Below are 18392 nucleotides of genomic sequence, written 5' to 3'. Positions count from 1 at the left end.
GGGTTGGTATCCATTTCCTTGGTTCAGAACATTCCGGACAAATCTCCAACTATTTGACACTCATTCATTCTCGTTACAATATATTGTTCTGACTACCTTTGAGCCATTAGCCAGAATTCTGCTTAACAAATGGTCTTTTTTTTCCTCTCTCTTCTAGGCTCACATTCATAGTAATGTACTGAAAACAAGAGCACCTACCTTTGCCAACATCTGATTTTTTTTATGATAAAAAATAAAATAAAAATGCTGATGCCTGGGTAGTGAATGGAGCCAGTTCAAAACAGGTCACAGGGAATTAATAGGAATCTGGTATAAGAGAACCTGGTTTAGATGTTACATTCTCTACAGAGGTGCTGATCCCTGTTGCAAATCTCACCTCCTGCCACTTCCCCCAGCCAAACCAATAAAATACTAGCTAGTTGAAAACGGTACTTGTTAGGGGGGGGGGGAATATTGTTCTGCTTCATAATCTTTCAATAGTAGCTCTACGACTTTAAGACTCCCCCCCTGTTTTTAGACACATATTCTCACCTAGACAGGCTTCAGCCCTTAAAGATTTGAGTATTACTTGAGCTAAATCCATATAAACCTTGGTTGCTGCGGCTGAGCCTGAAGTGCACACAGAAGAGCTGACAGAAAAATTCCATTTGTATAACTTGCATTTGGTGACACACATTAATGGTATTAACCTAAATACCCAAAGCCAGACATGGCGAGTCAAAAACAACCCCCCTCCTTCCCCTTTGCTGGGGTGCAATATGAAGTGTAGGCCAATCTGTTCCCCAAAGTGAGCTGGCTCATGGAAATATTTTGGCAGGGGAATGTAAACATGAGGGCTCCAAAGAGGAATGACAGCCTTGGAAAAACAGCCATTATAGGTGAGAATCGTGGATTTACACATCTTCCACCTTCCTCACTTGTCTCTCACTGCTTCAGGTCATTAAAGCCCCATTATAAAACTTGCTCTTTTTTTTTTAAGGCCAGGATGTGCAGTGAGACTCATTCCATGTGCTTCCAAAATCTTCAAGGAGGTTTCCAACGTTTTGATAAAAATGCATGGCATTTTCTCACCATTGCAAGGTCCGATGCTGTGCCTATTTCCCAATTCCTTGTCACCACAATGTTCTGTCTTCTCACTGTTCATACACAGCTAGATATGTTGGACTCTTCAGCCATGCCTCCTTATCCCCCCCCCCCCCGGTTTTTGAGGAGTGTGTGCATATGAAAGTGGGTTGCCAAGCAACCTCCAGATTCACTCTTAACAAACAACTGCTGGTTAGCTACTGGCAACATCTCCCAAACTGATACCTGGAACAAATTACAGGTAGGTAGCCGTGTTGGTCTGAGTTGAAACAAAATAAAAAAATTCCTTCAGTAGCACCTTAAAGACCAACTAAGTTTTTATTTTGTTATGAGCTTTCGAGTGTATCTGAAAAAGTGTGCATGCACATGAAAGCTCATACCAAAATAAAAACTTAGTTGGTCTTTAAGGTGCTACTGAAGGAATTTTTTTATTTTGTTACCTGGAACAAATGTTTCAGGTGCCCATTTGTCGGATCAGCCTGGGCAGACTCTCTACTGACAATTTAAAATGAGTGCTATTTTGCTCGTGAATGTTGAGGGTGGAGTGAGGAGTGCTTTCAATCTTCCACTTAGAAGTAAGATTAGAGTTCAAATATTCATAAAAGTGCGGTGGTAAAATCAGAAAGTTTGGGCATTGATCCCAGGTCTACTGCAGACTTTCAGACTTATCTTGGATAACTTATTTAAACTGCCTCAGCATATATTCCCATTTTCCAGCCGCTCAAGCAGAAACAGTAATATTCTCTAGGGTGACATCCAATAATTGCCTTCTCCCACTCCTTCAGACTGAAACGACTCCAGGTCCAAAACAGAGCAATGAATACCCGCTTCGCTTAAGACGCTGGGAAGTCTCCAGTATTGTTTGTATTGCGGTAACAGTAAGAGCAGAAGAAAAGTTAACCACAGAAGTGGAAGGAATACAAAAGTGTAGACTAATAGATAATAATGACATTTTCAGACCCTGTCTATCAATCTGTATGGTGAGCCAGCCAACTGATTTTAGTGTCACCTGAAGGGTAGCTAATTGTTAGCTATTTCCTTTTTTGTTGTAGTATATTTACTCCCAAGGAGAGATACTTGTGGGGTTTTATGCCCCAGAAGGCAAAATAACTTGCACAATCTTGGCTGTTTTGCACCTTGACTTGCAGCGGGGCGGGGGAATGATATTTGCTGTTCAGCCTCAGGCAGCAAAAATGTTCTGGATCAGCTCTGCCTTTCTCCCTTAAGACCAGTGGCGTAGCATGGGTTCCCAGCACCCGGGGCCACGCAGAGGGGAACAGACGGAGTATGCATCCGTTTCACCCAGGAGATTGCAGCCACAGAGATGAGAAGAGTCACTCCATTGTCTGGAGAGGTTGCTTCCTAGTTTGTATGGAGAAGTTGTGTTCCACGGAGCCCAGCAACGGAAGCACTCAGCTGCAGTGAGGGAGCACCAGGTGTTGAAATTTTGCGCCCCAAACAATTTGACCCTGCTACACCACTGCCTAAGACCGGATACCATTTACTTAAGGCAGCTGCAGCCCTGACAGGTGGCTATCCAATTTTACCCCCTGCTTCCAAAGAAGATTCTACCACGTCCTGACAACTCACTGGAATGCCGTGCAGTGAACCTTTCGAAAACCCTCCCAATCCTTAGGATCGCAACTCAGGAGGAGAAGTGGACCCCATCCTGAGAGGCCCACCTAAGAGTGGTGGCCCTTGGGTTGTGGCAGAGCCACCAAGCCACCCTCCTGACACCAGCAACACTGGGTGGGGCTGGGCAGAGGGCTGGCATGGTTGAGGCTGCAAGAATGTGCCAGAGGAGCCAATCCGGTACTCCCATTAGTGTGTTCACACAGCCTTGAGCATCAACACCAGTACTGGGAGGAACGCTCCATCTCACTGTACAGGCTGCTCCAGCTACATGAAACAGAGTTCACCTAAGGATACAAGGTGGGGGGGGGGGAGAGAGAAATACAGTATGCAAAAGCTTGTTGTATGGCAAACTCTGCCACAGTATGTATCAGTAAATCATAGCATACATGGTAGAACTGGGCTGTTACGAATATGTACTTACTGAACAGATGTACTAAAAAAGAAGCTGTTTGTTTCAGATTATTTTCAGAGATGATTTATGCAAGGTCCACCCACCCCGTGTTTAAAACAGTTGCCCCTTGTGCAGTCCTTGGCTGAGTAATGTGGGGGAGCAGAGCAATCAATATCTGTCCTTATTCTTTCTTAAAAATATGCAACCTTCATTTATTTATTTCGGTCTTTAATGCACCTGGTTCTTGTAAGGTAGTCGCTTACCAATTACCAAAATATGAGGCACTGCATCATAAAAAAGAGAGTATGCTAATTTTGCATATGCTAATGTAAGCATATAGACCAACATTTAGAAATAATTACTATAGGTCATGGGTAGGCAAACTAAGGCTCGGGGGCCGGATCTGGCCCAATCGCTTTCTAAATCTGGGCCAGTAATCAGTGTTTTTTTACATGAGTAGAATGTTTCCTTTTATTTAAAATGCATCTCTGGGTTATTTGTGGGGCATAGGAATTCATTCATCCCCCCCCAAAAAAATGGTCCAGCCCCACAAGTTCTGAGCGACAGTGGACTGGCCCCCTACTGAAAAAGTTTGCTGACCCCTGCTATAGGTTATATAGAAATACAGTACAATACATCTGGCTGGGCTAGCTCATTTGGTAGAGCATGAGCCTCTCAATTTCAGGTTTGTGGGTTCGAGCCCCACACTGGGCGAAAGATTCCTGCTTTGCTGGGGGTTGGACTAGATGACCCCTGTCGTCCCTGCCGACTCTACAATTCTATGACTATGGCGAAGAAGACTGAAAGCAGGGGACCCGTGTTTCTGCTCTGTCTGTTTCCCAGGTGCTGTTGATAGTCAAGACCCTCCCTGCTCTACCTTCACACAGTTCTTTGTCTTTCAACCTGATTTGGACCAGAAAGTCCTTCAAAGAGAGATCAGTCTGATGACATAGAAGCATCCCAGCTCCTTGCAGAGTTTGCCTTACAGCAGGGTTGTCATCCAGTAGCATCTAGAGGGCACAACCCTCATCATCCCTGAGCCACGGTTGCTGAAGCAGTCATGGGAGTTTGACCAGAAATGTCCTCTTAGCAGGGGTCAGCAAACTTTTTCAGCAGGGGGCCGGTCCACTGCCCCTCAGACTTTGTGGGGGGCCGGACTATATTTTGAAAAAAATCTGAATGAATTCCTATGCCCCACAAATAACCCAGAGATGCCTTTCTAAATAAAAGGACACATTCTACTCATGTAAAAACACCAGGCAGGCCCCCCAATAACCCAGAGATGCATTTTAAATAAAAGGATGCATTTTACTCATGTAAAAACACAGAGATTCCTGGACTGTCCGTGGGCCAGATTTAGAAGGCGATTGGGCCAGATCTGGCCCCCGGGCCTTAGTTTGCCTACCCATGTATTACCCGGTATTAGCGGTTATCCATAGCTATTAACCTCATAATGGCTGGTTGACGTTAAAGGCTGCAACAGCCTCATTTAGATCCTACATTGTAAAAGCGGCAGGAGAGGATGAAAAATCACAGGATTGACTCTAACCCAGCGACTTTAAAAACAACTTTTATGGAAGGAGGGGGTGAGGAAAGGTAGCCTTTTTCAAACCAGGTCAAAACCATTATTTTCCCCTTGTATTTTGGTTCTGCCAACCAAACTGTAAAAAAAGGTTCCGACTATATGAATCTGATCATTTGATTATTATTATTTTTAAAGGCAACCCTAAAATTTTCTAATTTTTCCACCACATGAGCTTTTATGTTAAATGAGAACATTTTAAAGAAGGCTCCTGAAATATTTTCCTTCTGACAGCACAAAGAGAAATATTACTTATATTTTCAGATATGTTCCTCCCCTCCACCTCAGTTCTCATTTTGACCAGCTCTGATGAAAAATTTGTTTTCCAGCTTCATAAACATTCTTTTTAAAAAAAAAAATCAAAAGAATCCAGTCTCAGAATTATTACCACAGTGCCCTCTGGAGTTAATCATACATATGGAAAGAAGCTTTAAAGGAACTGCTTCAGCATTCCCTTATAAATTGCTGTAAAATAATATGTACTAGTCAAAGGTAAGTACTTTAAATCCAATTGATTTCAATGGAAGAGATTTAAGCTCTAATCCTATACCTACTTAAATGTGAGTAAGACCCATTAAACTTGCCAGGTGTGGGATTTCTACTTGCAAGAATATACTTATTTCTCTTAATGAAATAGCTGAGCAGGAACATGCCATGTTTCTATTTAATACAACAACAATAGCGTCAGATTGACTGGACTTCGATGGAATTAAGGAATGTGCTTTTGCAGCCTGTAAATCACTCATATTGAATAGCAAAGGAATCCCCGCTGCAGTGTCCAGTGTGGTGGATGTAATATTGTTGTAATTCATTGTCAGAGGTGCTAGGTCTTAATTTTAAATCCTTGGGGTCTCTTCACTTACGTTATAGTCAGCACAGACTCATTGAAATTAATGGACTTTGGTCCACTAATTCCAGTTGCTGTACTATGAGTATGACAAACTATAGATATTACTCTTTGCATTTAAAGAGGTATTTTAGTTTTCTCAAGACAGTGGCAAAATGGATATGGATTTTTCATGTCCTTTGGTGGAAAATGTCACAAAGAGCATTTTGCCACACGTACTTGAACCGGGCACTGAAGTCCCGTCCCCCCAAGCTAGATTGTGGATATACACTGGTACCTCTGGTTGCGGATGGGATCCATTCTGGAGCTCTGGTCAGATCCCGAGGTTTTCACAACCAGAGGTGCATATTTTACGCATGCATGCGGCATAGTAGAGCACTTCTGTGCATGTGTGCAGTGCAGTAGAGCGCTTCAGCACATGCGGCGAAACCAGATGATTCACTTCCTCCTGGAGACAGATTGGGGTGGCTCCTGCAAACCAATTCTGCAAACCTACCTGCCTATTATTCTAGGATCCAAGCTCAGTACATAACAGCTTCCCTTTTATTCATTGGATTTAAGGTAGGGTTGCCGTATTTCAAAAAATTCCAGACAGAAAAGTTGTTGAGCTTCTTTGCTTTGAAGTTTTGGGGCTATTTTTAAGGGAAATCGCCAAAAACGACACTGCTGGCATGGGTTGCCCCATGTCTGGATTTCCCCAGACCTATTTTTTGTTTTAGCAGTTTTCGCCCAGCGGTATTCCGGATATCTCCAGGAAATTCCAGATGTATGGCAACCCTAGTTTAAGGGTGCTAGCATAAGGAATGCCTTAAAAGATAGAAGGGATGGGAAGTAGCCACTATACTCTAGCCTTAGGAGCAGGGATAGTCACAGTACAGCCATATTCTATGTCCTGAACCCCTGGCCTACCTGGCAGCAAGACAGTATGCCAAGTCCGAGGGTCAATCCACACAAGCAAACTCCAAAGGTTAGGAAACACAGCCCAGGATCAACACAAGTAGCCAAATCTGAAGTCCAGCAGGCAGGATACAGTCCAGAACCAAACCAGAAGCAATTCTGTAGAGGTCCAGCAGCATCCAAGCCCAGGTCCATCAATGTGGGCAGTTTATCCAACAAAGCATGCCTACTCTACTGATCGCAGCATCTGGGCTTGATGAGGCAGGTGACCCTCACCTGTTCTGAGCCAAATCCAGCTGAGGAATCACACCTCTCCTCCCATAGCTAAGAAGCCCCACCTGGCCAGATAGTGAGCTGGGCTGTGGGCCCTTGCCTGCCTCAGCCTTGTGGAGCATCCCTCCTGCTGCTCCCTATGGCTCAGAGCCCACAGTGTTTGAGGAGACAGGGGGCCCTCTGGCTCTGGTGTTGGGTCCTGCTGCTCTGGTTCCTGTGTGCACGGACCCCCATCCCCTCACGATCCTCCGTCACCCTGTACTTCCTTCCCCATCCCCTGCTTGCCCCTATGTGTCCCGGTCCCAGCTACACCCTTTGCTGAGATCCTCTTCCTCCTCTCTGTCATCCTGCCAATTCATGACATTCTATCCCTAGGTAAAGGTAAAGGGACCCCTGACCATTAGGTCCAGTCGTGACCGACTCTGGGGTTGCGCGCTCATCTCGCATTATTGGCCGAGGGAGCCGGCGTATAGCTTCCAGGTCATGTGGCCAGCATGACAAAGCCGCTTCTGGCAAACCAGAGCAGCACATGGAAACACCGTTTACCTTCCCTCTGTAGCGGTTCCTATTTATCTACTTGCATTTTGACGTGCTTTCAAACTGCTAGGTTGGCAGGAGCTGGGACCAAGCAACGGGAGCTCACCCTGTCACAGGGATTCAAACCGCTGACCTTCTGATCAGCAAGCCCTAGGCTCAGTGGTTTAACCCACAGCGCCACCTGGGTCCCTATTCTATCACTAGGTTTCCACAAAAGAACAGCAAACTTAAGGTAGAAGTGCTAGGTCCAGTCATGGAATTTCTTCCAAATTTTGCCTGGATGTGGCATTTCTCTCCTCCAACCTTTGTCTTGTGGCTTCTGCAAACCCACTACAGTATCAAGCTCTTATTTTTGAGATCTTTTTTTTAAAAAAAAAAATCACAAGTCAGCATGTTTTCCTTTAATCATCTTTTTCCTAGGCAGTGGTATTTTGTTACAGGCATTTGGAAGCACATTAGAAAATATTTGCTTGGTGCAAGGAAAAGCCACAGATTGACATCCCATAATGCTCCCACGAAAGGTTTAATTTCTCAGCCTGGCAAGGTATTTAGACTGAGCACTAGATGGCACTAGCATATTGGATTCCCACCCAGCAGCAAAAGCCATCCTTTCTCCAACACACGTGTGATAGAGAACACAAATCAACAGCAAAATTGGGGCAGACGTTTTGAAAAAGACGACTGCATTCATTTCAGCTGCAGCTGATTTAAATTGACTATAATATAATCTCTCTTGCTTCGTTCTACCATTTTGATGGCAAGGAAAGCGTTCTTTGTATCTTGGCTAAGGTAACTGTAGTTATTGCCATCAAATTGGAGGGTGGGGGAAATTGCTCAGAGCATTTTGAATATATCCAGCCTTTCAACATGCACTCTGAGAGCACAGTAATTGTGGTACAAAATTGACGTATATCAGTTTCAAACTATACACCTCACTAAGCTTGGGTACACATTGCCGACTTAAAATTCAGCAAGGTCATTCCCTCCATGGTTGTATTTTAAGCTGATTTGCCCATCGTTGTATATGCATCAGCAGAGGTTGGTGTTCGCTAAAGCCACCCACTGAATGCCCATACTAGTGGCAAGACAGAGACTGGGCAGTGATGTCTTTGCCTGATGGAATTGCCTCGTTGGTTTCCCCACCCTGTCTCCACTCCCAGAAATCCAGAAGGGAAAGGCGGTTTCTCCAATGTACACACTCAATGCAACTTGAATCAGGATTGAATAATAATTTTATATAACAATAATAATTTATTATTTATACCCCACCCATCTGGCTGGGTTTCTCCAGTCACTCTGGGCGGCTCCCAACAGAATATAAAAAATACGATAAAACATCAAACATTAAAAACTTCCCTAAACAGGGTGTCTTCTAAAAGTCAGATAGTTGTTTATTTCCTTGGCATCTGATGGGAGGGCGTTCCACAGGGCGGGCCCCATCACCGAGAAGGCCCTCTGCCTGGTTCCCTGTAACCTGACTTCTCGCAGCGAGGGAACTGCCAGGAGGCCTTCAGAGCTGGACCTCAGGGTCCAGGCCAAACAATGGGGGTGGAGGCGCTCCTTCAGGTAAACTGAGCCGAGGCCATTTAGGGCTTTAAAGATCAGCACCAATACTTTTAATTGTGCTCGGAAACATATTGGGAGCCAATGTAGGTTTTTCAGGACCAGTGTTATGTGGTCTCGGCGGCCGCTCCCAGTCACCAGTCTAGCTGCTGCATTCTGGATGAGTTGTAGTTTCTGGGTCACCTTCAAAAGTAGCCCCACATAGAGCGCATTTGCAGTAGTCCAAGCGGGAGATAACCAGAGCATGCACCACTCTGGTGAGAGTCTGTGGGCAGCTGGGGTCTCAGCCGGCGTACCACATGCTGCTGGTACTTGGGGAAGCTGAATTGGGGGAAACTGTGTCAAATACAGCATTTCACCAGAAATTATAGGATAGCTCTGGTTCCTGGGACTGATTCAGAAATGGGCATTGGAAGTGCAATGGAGCCTGAGTAAACAGGAAGTAATGTACACACTAGGGACCCAGGTGGCGCTGTGGATTAAACCACTGAGCCTAGGGCTTGCTGATCAGAAGGTCGGCGGTTCGAATCCCTGCGACGGGTTGAGCTCCTGTTGCTCGGTCCCAGCTCCTGCCAACCTAGCAGTTTGAAAGCACGTCAAAGTGCAAGTAGATAAATAGGGACCGCTACAGCGGGAAGGTAAACGGCGTTTCCGTGTGCTGCTCTGGTTCGCCAGAAGCAGCTTTGTCATGCTGGCCACATGACCCAGAAGCTGTCTGCGGACAAACGCCGGCTCCCTTGGCCTATAGAGCGAGATGAGCGCCGCAACCCCAGAGTCGGACACGACTGGACCTGATGGTCAGGGGCCCCTTTACCTTTACCTTTAATGTACACACTGCCAAAGATCAAAGATCCTCTGCTTCCAAGAGGACAGAGTTATAATGCAACTTCAGGGATTGGGGATCACTTTCTCCTCCCACCCTGCCTCCAACCTCTTCTCTTTATCTATTTAAAATTCATATCCTGCTGTTCCTCCCTAAGAAACACTATAAAATATAAATGAACAATAGAAAACAGTAAAATATCACAGCAGGCTAGATAACTCCGAGGCCAGTTAAACAAGTTTAACCTTACTTCATTTATCTAATATGTGCAAGTGTAAAATGTTTTAACACAGAATGAGCCTCTTAACAAATGCCATTTCTCATGTCATGATTTCAGGAGAGCTGCAGCTTTTCTGCCTGAGAACCATCGTTCCCCTACGCTGTCTGAATCCAACAAGTTTCCATAGCCAGTTTCCTCTCAACGGCGGAGCTGCTTTTCTGAGTGTTTTGCAGCTTGTGAATATCGCCTGAGCGGCTAGTCTTTTTGCACTGCCATTCAGAATTGTGTGTTCCCTTGATGTTTAGGCATCAGAGTGACAGGCCTCTGTACAGCAGTACAGCAGGTCTCTGTTGTGAAAAACCTCCAGATATGAGAAACAGCCTCCTCGCTGCAGATCTCGGAGAGTCTCAACAGCAGGCTAGAGAGCTGGAAGGATCAGAGCAGCTGGCATAGCCCAACAGTATGACGGCAGTGCAAAAGGAAAAAAACTCAGCCCTCCGGGTTTGTAGAGGGGAAACATGCCACAAGAAAGGCACCAGCTAGCACAAGCATCAAGGGGCCCATCTGGCCTGCAGGCATCAGGCAGACTAAACCAGCGTGCTTCCGGCCACCCAGAAGGCTCCTATAAAATTCATCACAGTGTTATATTTATGGCACTCTTCAAATCTTCAAAGTGTTCCATTTGGATCGTCTCAGTTATTCAGATGGTGACTTTCCCCCAGCAACTGGGTGATCATTGTGCCAAAGTGAGACATCACACACACACACACACACACACACACACACACACACTTGCTGCAAAGCATCAGGGGTTCAAAGCAAGCACTTGGGCAGCACAGATTCAACCCACATAATACATATCTCAAGACCTTAAGGGTCACCGCTCCCTGTATGGACCAATCTGGACTCTGCGCTTCTCATCTGAAGCCCGTCTTTATGTCCCCCATTCCAGAAAGGTTTGGAGGGTGGCTTCAAGAGAATGGGCCTTTTCTGTGCTGGCTCCCAATTGTGGAATGCTCTCCCCAGAGATGCTTGCCTGGCACCATCACTACATGTCTTTAGGCGCCAAGCAAAATTGTTATGTACTGAGCTGAATCATAGAACAATAGGATCCAGAATCAGCAGTCTGATTGGTCCGCAGGAGCCACCCAATCCAACTCCAGGTGGAAGTGACTCCGCAACCTGATTGGCCTGCAGGAGCAGCCAACCAGGCTGCTGGCAGAAGTCAATCCACAAACTGATTGGCCCACAGGTGTAGCCCTGAAGTAGCCAATCACGCAAAGCCCATTGTGTAAATAATGTATATAAGCAGATGGTTTTTGGAAAAGGGCATTCTTCTCTTCTTCTCCTTGATGACTACGAGCTGAATAAAGAGCATGAAATTCACTCTCGACTCCGAGTATATTTCAAAAATCATTCCTCTTTACCCAGGCCTATTAAATAATCTATGGCCTGTGAAAGTGTGGGGAAGAGGACTGCTCTTATGATGATTGTTTTACTATCAGGCTGTCTGTCGCTATGATTTTTATTATGCTTTTTTCACTGACTTTCTGCTGAGGAAACTGAACCCTGGGTAAGCACTTGGAGCCCCTAGAGTATCTCACAACTCAGAGATTGGGGTGACATAAACCATCTGTGAATATCTTATCTCACCACTGGCTTAACAGTCATTTCATGTCATCAAGGATCTCCCGTTCTGTGAGGGGGGTGGGAAACTTCACTAATGAACGCTTCTCAGCACCTTTATCAAACTACAGTTCCCAATATGTTTTGGGTGGTGTGTGCAATGACAAATAAGTGGCAGGGAAAAACAAAACAAAACACCATCATGCAACTTTGTAAACTAGCTGGACCTTTTGTCTGTAACTAGTGGGCTTTCAGCAGCCTCTGGACATTCCTTTTACTTTGCAACAATGGAAAACAATGAGCCTTAAAAACAAGCCACTGGTAGTGCTGGTTTTGATTGTACCCTGGGGGAATGTGTTTTTTTTCTTTTTCTTTTTTCAATTTGTTCCCTACCCACTACAAAGTATTCTCAAAGCAGCTCTCAAATGTCAAGCAGATGACATTCGAGTTTATCAAAATCCATACCATATTGTTGCATTTTAGAAAGTGCCTTCAGCAGCTGGTGAAATCTCTCTAGCAATTTTTTTAAAAAAATGTAGCAGAGCATTCTCTATGACATCACTTTTGACAACTGCCATCTGCAACCAGCACACATGGAAGCCTACAGCTGTTTCTAAGACATTAATCCTGCCGACAGGGCTGCTGAGATACAGCTGCAGTTGCTGTCTCTTGGTACCCATGGGGCAGGAAACATAATTCTAAATTTCATTTCCCTTACTGTGATGAATATATTCTCTCTCTGTGTGTGTGTGTGTGTGTGTGTGTTGAGAGACAGGGTAACAGAGAGAGCATTAATTTTGTTGCATATCATGAATATATTTTTTCACACTTACAGGTAAGAGTTACATAAGTGGCTATAATCTGCAGGAAAATGAACAGCCCCATGAGATAAATATTATTTTCCCTCTGGGCAAAGGTACCTATCCTGATTCTACAGTGCCATTGCTCTCTCTCTCACACACACACCCAAAAAAACCATGCAGACACACCATCTCACTTTGTGCAGTATTAAAATCTGTGTAACTGAGTCCTCTTGAACTCAGCGTCAATGAAAAGCTAAACACTGTTCAGATAAAGCCAGCCGAGTTGTTTGTTTTGTTTTAAGATGCTTTTCCTTTTCCTAGCTTTCCATGGGGGGGGGGGGGCAAAGCACAAATGCAGTATTTCCCACCCCATCATTATCTGAGATAGGAGCAGGGTTTCTTGTCTATCCCCCATCTGTGTATTCCCTTTTCATGCACCTCGGTCTGCTCACTGAACGGGATCAGATTATTCGTTTCAGCGATGGTCTCACGTTTCCTTTTGCCGATTGTAATTTTCTCCGCCGATCGGATGATATAGCAGAAACGTCACAAACCCCGATTTTTAGACAAGTCATTGGCCTCTCTTTTCTTTTCTGGGATTCTTCCAAACCTTGTATAATATCAGGAAAAAGGAAACTGAATGCTGATGTGACTTCTCAGATAAAAGCAAAGTGTTGTGTCCGCACTGCTTTCATTTCCCAAACTGCTTGCCGTTCCAGTCTGTGGGGCTCTGCAAATGGTGAGTGGATGACGCTGCCCTTGGATCATACACTCTACCTGAGTCTCTTTCCTAATGCTTTGATCCTCTTTCCTGGCCTGCTATATTCCTGTACCAAGCAACTTCCTTTAGCATTTCCTCATTGCCGAGGCTCTGTCCCAGGTGTTGATTTCTCCCAGTTTTTGTACAGCCACTGAATTCAGGTTGGTGGCATTTTGCTTCCCACAGATGCATTTCAAACAAGTGATAGCATCACTTTTCTGAAGGTGTCCCCCCCCCAAAAAAAACCCAGATTCAAGCACCTCAAATCCTTTCCTCTCAAAAGCTCTATAAAGTTTGTGGTCCTTTTGGTTCTGCATGGCAAACAGAAACTGAGCAGGAAGACCGAAGACTTCGCATTCATTGAAGATTTTTGTGGAGCTAATCTTAGTGTTTTTAAGTGTCAGGTGTAACTTCAGCCTGAACACAGCAGAGTTTGCGCAGGTTTTTCCGGAAGCTTCTGGCGGTAACTTAAATGACTAGATGTCTGGACGCAGAGTAAAGTATATACAGGATTTATTAAAATAAAAGAAATCCAGAGTTTCTATGTACAACTTTAGAACTCAAAACAAAGTAAAATAAATCCTTTCCTCTCTGTCTCTCTCTCTCACACACACAACCGATACAGCACCTCTCCTCCTACACTGACCACACCACATACTGTGCTAGCTTTCTCTGATAACAGGTCTCAGTGCTGATCTCAACCAATGACAGCGCAGTTACTATGGCAGAAGTAGACCTTGGCTTTCTGCCCAATGTTAATTGCTTGTCCTAGAGTTGAATGTGTGAAGAAGCAATCTGATGGTTTCTCATGCTACTAATTTAGCAAAACCCGAACAGCTAAGTACTCATATGAATGTGGCAAATGATGTTTGAATGTTGGATTCCACCATGACCCATCCTGCAAGCTAACTGCGGGGAGCTATTCACACACACATTGCGTTGTTCCTTTCTTTCCACGTGTCCACACATAAGCCAAGAATCATAAATTGGGCCACAATAGAGCTCCCCGACCGAGCCTCAGCTTGACCAGGAGATGTAGCTGAAACTGTAGACTCAGTACTCAGGTCTGCCAGAATGAAAAGTGTGTGTATACACACATGCTGTGTATGCGCAATCTATTCCCGAGAAAACCTACTGCAGCATATCGGATTTCACGTTCCCCACCCCCCAAATGTGAACCTTTTCCTATGTTTGAAAGGGAGGAAAATGCCTTTGAATGCGTCTGCTACCCTTTGTACCGAGATCAGATGCATCAAAGGCTTTGTAGTTCCAGCCGTCAGTGCAAAGGATGAAAGTTTCGCCTGTGCATATAAATTGGCTGGACTCTTGGTTTGGCTAGAGCTGCTGCCAGAAGTCTGAAAGCACATGATGTTTTTGTTTCTAAATCAGCATTCCTTGGCACCTCTTCTAGGTCCGTGTAATTTCTAGTAAAATGATGAAGAGTTTAAATTAAAGCGCCTCCCTACGAGGAAAGGCTATGAACTTTTCAACAGTGTAGAAAGAGGGAGGAAGGGGACCCCCTCTTCATTCCCCTTCCTTTCCTCTCTTATTTGGTGATTGGTGTATATATGGTAAAGGTAAAGGTACCCCTGACTGTTAGGTCCAGTCGCGGATGACTCTGGGGTTGCGCGCTCATCTCGCTCTATAGGCCGAGGGAGCCGGCGTTTGTCCGCAGACAGCTTCCGGGTCATGTGGCCAGCATGACTAAGCCGCTTCTGGCGAACCAGAGCAGCACATGGAAACACCGTTTACCTTCCTGCCAGAGCGGTACCTATTTATCTACTTGCACTTTGACGTGCTTTCGAACTGCTAGGTGGACAGGAGCTGGGACCGAACAATGGGAGCTCACCCCGTCGCGGGGATTCGAACCACCAAGCTTCTGATCGGCAAGCCCTAGGCTCTGTGGTTTAGACCACAGCACCACCCGCGTCCCCTATGTATATAGGGTACTAAGGTTATTTTGAACCTTGCAAACTTATTCAACAGAAACTGGAAATAAGAAATACTGTGTGGGGATGTTTCCCCCTTCTCTTGTAGAAGTTGTTGACCTTTGGCTTCATCCATTGATGCTGACGCAGCCTACTGCAGGGGTTGCCAACCAAGTGCCCACAAAGGCCTTCATTGGCACCCCTGGAATGAACCAGAACCCTCAGATTCCCAGCTCTCTCTCTTCAAAAAGTAAGCTTCTAACATTTTTAGAACCTGTGATATAGGGCAAAGGTACAGATACCTTTCTTCCTTTCTCCTTTTTTTCTTCCTTCCAGTGTTTTACTTTTCCCGCTACCCAAGGAAATACCGCTCCCTGAAAAAAGAAATCCTGCAGACACCCAGCTGTGAGAGAGGGGGAGCATCGTTTGAGAGGGGGGGGGGACAATGGGGTTGTGTGATAGAGTGGGAGGAAGGTACAGAGTGTGGTTTGTGAGAGAGGGAGGTGTGCTTGGGAGGAGAGGGTGTTTATCTGAAATGTGTGTACCGGTATATGAGTGAAGGAGGGAGATACGCATGTGTTTCTGTGCTCTGTATATGTGTGGTTAGCATGTGCATGTGCGCAAAAAGGGGGCACTTTGAATATTTTCCCTGGTACTAATCTTCCCGCTTGTTATTAGACAGCAATAGCATTATTGTGTATGCGTGGGAAGCCCACGTTGCGTGAACTCCACAATACTGAAGTCAGCAGGATGACTATTTTCTCTCTCGTTTTGTGTTATGCCACCCACCCAGCCCCAATGGCAGCCACGTTGTGTTATGCCACTGGCACCCACAGCATTTTCTCCAATTTAAAAATGTGTCCTGTTGTTCCAAAAGCTTTGGGAACCCCAGCCTCATGCTTCTTTAAACAGCATAATTCTTTAAGAGAATTTGCTACCAAAATATACGATTATGGCTATCTACTTTGATGGATTTGAAAAAAATATTGGAAACATTGGGGCAGGGGAAGCTGTTTAGTCATGATAGCTACATGTAACCTCTTTGTACAATAGCAACATAGCTCTGATTCTCAAGATAAGTCTCTATTTTAATGGGTGGGGTGGGGTTTTCTTTTTTTGCATTTTTCCTGTCGAAATAAAGAAGATTGACTTTCCAACACATATAAAATGAGAAAAAAAAGATTCCCACCAACCCAGCCATCAGCTTTCTGAAATAATGTCAGATCTGCACTCATCACAGCTCTGCCTCTTGCAAGATGATGTGCAAAGGGAAATACAAAGCTGGCTTATTCTCAGGAAACATCTGGCCAAACTTTTAATTCTCAAGCAGGTCACTGGCCATTCTCAGAGCCGATGGAACAGCAAAGTGTGGGAAGACAGCGGTATAGCCTAGCAGACAGCTATGGAACGGAAAGAAGCATTAGGAAATGTCTTCTTGCTGGTTGATTTTCTAAGGATTTGCTTCCAAACTGTAGCACGTGGTCATAATTTTGAGCTTCCGATGGAAGAAATTACATTGTGCACAACACCTCAAAACTAGCTAGCAGCAGAATTGCCTAGATGAATACTGCTTTGGACATCAACAGGACTGGTGGTTTGCAAACTTTCAATGTTAACTGGCTATTTGTTTTCTCAATATGGTTATTATGCTATGTTTATCTGATAAAACTTAAAATAGTTTCTTTAATAATAATAATAATAATAATAATAATAATAATAATAGGCTAGCCACACGATGAATATGAGGCAGATCTCTGCTGAGTTGGTAAAGAAGTGGCTCTTGTAGGGGGTATTTTATTGATATTAATCTTTGTGTTCGCAGAAGGGTTGTTTTTTTTTTGGTGGTGGTGGGGGACGAATCTCCCAAGCAAGCCATGGGTTAAAATTAATTACTGGATTTATTGATAAATGCATACATGTACCAATGTTGACCGGGAAATGAGATTAGTGGAATATGCAACATATAAAGCAGGCCTCCACTGCGTGTCACCCATGAAGCCAAACACAGCACACCAGGCACAAATGGCAGCTCAATAAAACTCCTGTTTTGTTTTGGCTGCCTGCCTGGGACTGCAAGCACTGAGGCAAGGGGCAGATGTCAAGCACATAATGCATGGCTGATGGGTTGAATTTGGCTTGGCAAGCTGACTCATTGTTACGGATACGTATTTATACATCTTCATTCAATACGGAAGTTTGCTGTACCCATTGCCAGGATGCAGTGCCTACTTTTGCTATACTGCACAGACCCGAGATTGCTCATAGAAGAAACTTTCTCCTCCAGTTGTTGTTTTTTCCCCCAGGGTTAAGGGGACCACATAGAACTGTTTCTGCTAAGCGAAGTTTGGAATTACAGTATGTTACAATTTAGAGCTATTGGTCCTGCCGCCTGTCCCCAGTCCTTTCAATCCAGTTAATAACATGTATGTCACAGCCCTCAGTTAAGGCCAAGGAATCTTAAAAACATGCTGAGACTTGTGCTGTTACTTTAGCCTGGGAAGCATTTGTGAAAATAAACAGCTTACATGTTTGTAGACGAAAGAGTGAAAGAGTGATATAGAAGAAAGTTCACAATGGGACCTTTGCATCCACAAGCAACAGCTTCCTCTGTTGTTAGGATGGAGCAGAATGAAAGACATCTGTGCAAACAGACTAACTAGCTCACTTCAAGTGTCTCCTACAAGAAATAATAATGTTAATGCCTGTTTCACACAATATGACAAATGGGACATGTGAGAACGTATACTTATCTGGGCTGATTAAACATAATGACTATTATCCAGCGAACATGTGTGCACCAGGGCTTCGCATTCTTCTTTTTCCAAAAGCTATTGCTGTTGCTGTGGGGAAACAGTGCTATATACCCAAGGTGTTGTTTACCTGGATGAGGCACCAACTCTTGAGAACCAAGAAAGCAGACAGATATAGCAGAAAATCATCATGTGATCTGTCTGCTAGGTCTTGGGCCTGGGTGATCCAAAACCACCCAACAGGGAAGATGCAAGCAGAAATATAAAAATCTGAAAATAAGGCAGTTTTTTTCCCCAACTCTAACATCATTTGTTCCAGTCTCAGTGGCACAGAATGTATTGTTATATTTGCGAAGCTGGGAATCAAATGTGGAAGGCACACAACACGGAGGAAAAAACAAGTCCCGCAGTGTTACCCGGTGTGCCTTCAAAGGTTTTTAGCAAAGTTATTGCTAATTATTTTTGTTTTGCTCAGATGAATAACTTGACATTTGAAATCTTTTTGCACAATGGGCCCAACCCAAAAGAAGAAGTTAATTGTGTTTATGTCCCGCTGAGATTAATAGCCTTTAGTCACAACTAATGGATTTCAGTGGGGTTTATATAACTTTCGTTGGATGTCAGCCAGTCGTTTTGTGACTAATTATTCCAATAAAAGATAACATCTCATTTGC

At 44.5% G+C, this 18392-nt stretch overlaps 1 long non-coding RNA gene across 1 annotated transcript; it reads left to right on the top strand.

Annotated features, from left to right (window-relative positions):
* Positions 1-1257: 1257 nt before the first annotated feature.
* Positions 1258-11237, top strand: LOC148686751 (uncharacterized). Its single transcript, XR_015947960.1, has 2 exons — positions 1258-1324; positions 9969-11237. It is a non-coding gene; the product is annotated as an uncharacterized LOC148686751 (long non-coding RNA).
* The last annotated feature ends 7155 nt before the right edge of the window (positions 11238-18392 follow it).

This window comes from Zootoca vivipara, chromosome 2, assembly GCF_965207765.1.
Source record: "Zootoca vivipara chromosome 2, rZooViv2.hap1.1, whole genome shotgun sequence".
NCBI classification, from domain to species: domain Eukaryota; kingdom Metazoa; phylum Chordata; class Lepidosauria; order Squamata; family Lacertidae; genus Zootoca; species Zootoca vivipara.
Note: the sequence above shows the minus strand (reverse complement) of the source record. Positions and strands in the feature narration are given on the sequence as shown.